The 4,529-nt window shown below is 43.5% G+C and overlaps 1 non-coding gene across 1 annotated transcript; it reads left to right on the top strand.

Moving 5' to 3' along the window:
• Positions 1-271: 271 nt before the first annotated feature.
• On the top strand, positions 272-355 carry TRNAL-UAA (transfer RNA leucine (anticodon UAA)). Its single transcript has one exon. It is a non-coding gene; the product is annotated as a tRNA-Leu (tRNA).
• The last annotated feature ends 4,174 nt before the right edge of the window (positions 356-4,529 follow it).

The following is a 4,529-nucleotide window of genomic DNA, read 5'->3' as shown; positions in this document are numbered from 1 at the left end:
CACGCCAAAGAAAAAAAAAAGGAAGAAAAAGCGCAGCTGTCTCGGAACCGTCGTCGTCCCACTGATCGTTGTAGCGTGCAACGCGGAACGCCCGCAAGTGTTTTGCTCTTTGCAGGTCACGAAACATTATCTCTCTCTCTCTCTCTCTCTCTCTCTCTCTCTCTCGTTTCGGTGTCGGCTCCGCAGCTGGAGCACACGGAGCTAGTCACAGCTGCGGCAAGTTCTTTCTTTTCGAGGGTGATGCAAAGGTGTGTCAAGCGCGTGCGACGTTGTCAGGGTGGCCGAGTGGTCTAAGGCGCCAGATTTAAGCTCTGGTCCTCTTACGAGGGCGTGGGTTCGAACCCCACTCCTGACAGGCCATTTTACTTCATTTTTTTTAATGAGTTTCGAAGCCGCGTTAATTCGTATCGCTGCTCAACATTTTTTGCATGTTGGCTGTCAGGAACATCTAATTTTCTGTGCACTCTGAAGTCGATGCAAGCTAAAGTTAAGAATGCACAATTTCTTTGTTTACTGAATAAAAACCTGGTTGTCTTATGCGGCGCTTCATTTTCCAGAGCTTTTCGGTTCCCTGCTACCACCTGACTAATGAGACATAAATTTGATTAATGAAATATAAGCTGAACGCTAGTAAGGCGGTGGAGTACATAATTACTTTATCATCCTATTTTGCCATTTCAGTTAATTACAACCTATAGTTATAAAAAATTAAAAAAATACCCGAACAACGTTCCCCGAGTCAAAGTCAAACTCTCTCGACGAGCTAATAGGACTCTCGATTAGTTTTGACGACGTGAAAATGACATAAAAAGAGCAGCAAATAAATAAACTGGAGTTTCAGAGGAACAGAGAGAAAGACCAAGAAGTGAATTACGTAAAAAGAAAAATAGAAAGTAAATACCGGTTACAGCACGTTAAATATGAAACTGCCGAAAGTAACACAAAATAAAATTATTAAATAACAATCATCAACAAACCATAGGCAGTACATAAGAAATGAAATAACCATGAAAAATAAGGATTAAAAGTCAAATATCAGCTTGATAGCAAAAAAGAAAGAACGCTTCGAGTCATGTTTAAAGTAATTGAGGCGTATAATAAGGAACTAATGGGTGTTAACTGACATTAAAAAGGTGAACTAATACATCTGGCTGAAACAATGCGTTTGTAAATTATTCACTATGAAACCGATCTAAACGCAGGCATCACTTGAGCCCCAGCTATAGAAGGCAGAGAGCAGAATTCGCTCTTTTAACGCTGCGTCTTGTGGGGGTTGCATTTCTCTCCTCTTTCAAGTTTCCCTTTCTGCAGTTGCGCGCTATTTCGGTTCAAAGACGCTTTATGAACCCCCTGCAGGCGCGTTGTAAGGAACAAGAAAAAAAAATCAATTTAAGGCAGCAGGCCTTATCAGTGGCAGTAACCTAGATACAAATGGTGCGCCGATGTTGTCTGGGAAAATGAGCCAGCAGCCATGCTAGTCGCATCAAACGCAGGGTCGCCACCTATCGAATGGGTGGAATTGCATGCGACGCTTCTAGAACGCTACTTCATCAAACAGCTAGGTTTATAGGGTTTAACGTCACAGAGCAACTAAGGCCATGAGAGACGCCGTAGTGGAGGGCTCCGGAAATTTCGACCACCTGGGGTTCTTTAACGTGCACTGACATTGCACAGTACACGGGCCTCTAGAATTTCTCCTCCAAAGAAATTCAACCGCCGCGGCCGGGATCGAACCCGCGTCTTTCGGGCCAGCAGCCGAGCACCATAACCACTGAGCCACCGCGGCGGCTCATCAAACAGCGTTTATTCACGAGGGTGAATAAACGCTGGTGAATTAAACAAACAAACAAACAAACAAACAAACAAACAAACAAACAAACAAACAAACAAACAAACAAACAAACAAACAAACAAACAAACAAATAAATAAATAAATAAATAAATAAATAAAGATGCAAGCAAAACACAAAAAAGGAAGCAAGCCAGCAAGCAAGAAAGAAAACAAACAAGCAAACAAGCAAGCAAGCTAACAAGCAATCAAGCAAGAAAGCAAACGAACAAAAATAAGGAAACAGTAAAACAAACGAACGAAACATAAGCGGGACATAAATAAGAAATTTGCAGGGCATCAGAAGCCCCTTGAGGGGGACGGGGGAACTATCTAAAATAGTGAGCGAAATCCTTGCTCCACTGCCACAGCTTCTCCCTAAGGTTCATCTGCCGTGAATGACCCATGCTCAACTATACGAGGCAGGAACCTAACTTTGCGAATCGGACTAGCGATGCGGGGAACCAAAACCCGAAAAGAATCAGGAGGGGATCAGAGTAGTATTGAACGGGCGTCACAAGAGGCTTCCCGTGTTCGTGATTTGCGGACGCGAATTCATTAGCGGGAGCGAGTCGGTCGAGCTGCTGGAGGTAATTATGCGTGGCCGGCTGCATTTCCGTCTACTGCCCAGGTCCTGAAGAGGCTTGCTCGATCCAGCTGACAATGGCAATCGACCTAGTTTGCCATACTCGGAAGTCAAGTGAGTCTCGTTGGAAAATAACAATGCCACTATCTACCAAACCCTGGCAGGAAAGTAGTAGAGGCAAAGGAACCATAATGAGGGTTCATTATCTCGAGCATCATAATCATCATCAGCAGCAGGAGAAACAGCTCAGTATGAATGAAGCTTATTTCAAGGCGCAGACCTATTCAAACGCTGTTCACTTACCTCCGGGTTGAACCACTGTGTCCCGTCTAGATACACATTTCTGCTCAGTGGCGTAGCCAGAAATAATGCTCGGGTGGGTGGGGAGGTGGGGGGGGGGGGGGGGGGGGGGGGGGGGGGCTCATGTAGCAGCACGGCCTCCTCATAGAATTTGTGGCGAGATCAAACGCAAGAATAATAACTGCATTGCCACTGACAATGCCATTGTGTATTAGCCAACGCTACGCATTGCCTAGACAAGTGAAAGATGTATTTTTTAAAATGAAAGAATGTATTCATATGTCTCAAAGCCCCGCCGCGGTGGCTCAGTGGTTACGGCGCTCGGTTGCTGGCCCGAAAGACGCGGGTTCGATCCCGGCTGCGGCGCCTGTATTTCGATGGAGGTGAAATTCTAGAGGCCCGAGTGCTTCTAGAGCCCTTCACTACGCCGTCCCTCATAACCTGAGTCGCTTTGGGACGTTAAACCCCAATAAAACAATCATATGTCTCAAAGATTGTGGCAGACGAAACTGATACCAATGCTTCCATGTTTTTGCGTATTTACTATGTAAAGAAAATATCAGACGAAGTCTAGGACTATACCAGTCCGAAACCCGCAAAGCAGTGCATGCCGCTGATATGAAAAACGTAAAGGCCATGAAATGAGTAAGTAGAGGACAAATATTTTAATGAATCTTTGTCGTTGAGGAATCTATACATTTTTTTACATATGCAACGGCCAGGGAAAAATCTCAGTGACGCTGTCCTTCGTTGCATTGTACTGCGCAGCAGCAGCTGTCACCGGCCATGTATTGCGAGTAATTGCACCGAAATTTTAGTCGCAACAGCGAGCACATGTATAAGCGAGGAGTTCTGCAAAATATACATTAGAAGTGCGAAGATAAAATGAAGTATTAGAAATTTCGAAGATGCAGCTTGATAAAGGACAAAAAAAATGTCACTGGAAACAAAGTCACTGTATGTATACTCAAAACCTGGCAACAAGGTGTTTAAATACGTGTATGTCTCCATTAAATCCAAGTATCTAAGCAAAGGTCACTCTATATAATGCGTGAAACAAGGCAAATAAACATCTTGTGCAATCACAGACAGTAAACTTTACACAAGGAAAGACAGACCATCCAGGCAAGAACAAAAGTTTGATAGCAGAAGTCGCGATATGTACTTGGGCCATGCTGCGTTCAGTGACAGTTCGAAAAAATTTCATAGCAGCGGGGGGGGGGGGGGGGGGGGGTCCTTTGATACGCACATGTTTCTGCTCCCTTTTCTGTTCGTTAGTGCTACACCTGTTTCCTATGAATAAAATAAAATAAATGAACAGCCATCGTGGCTCTGCTGTTACTTTCCTGAAAAGCATATTCGTTCGCTATGCGAATGCGATATGCGAATGATTACAGGGTGCATAATTTATTTACTGAGTTGGTATAGTCTCGGCACATAAAAATTATGATGATGCAGACGCAGGCACGAGGTGACGGGCTGTCATAAAGGCAGCGAAGTTTGAGAATTAAAAATACTTTATTGTTCATTTGTATATGTATTGTACTCTTTTGTATTGCTTTCTTTATTTTGGTATATTGTTGCCTGCATGCTTGTATACAAGTTTCTATTGGACCACTACTAGCCGTTGGCTATGGGTCCGAGTAGTGTTTGCGTACATTTGTAAAGGAACACAGAGCGATAAATAAATGAATGAATGAATGAATGAATGAATGAATGAATGAATGAATGAATGAATACATTTTGTTTCCAATAATTTTGCTGTTTTAGCGTCTACGTTCAGAGAACTTTGACACTCAAATCAGCGGATTTTGA

Source organism: Amblyomma mixtum, chromosome 5, assembly GCF_055824585.1.
Source record: "Amblyomma mixtum isolate Tamu chromosome 5, ASM5582458v1, whole genome shotgun sequence".
NCBI lineage: Eukaryota > Metazoa > Arthropoda > Arachnida > Ixodida > Ixodidae > Amblyomma > Amblyomma mixtum.
This window is presented reverse-complemented; position numbering and strand designations above follow the sequence as displayed.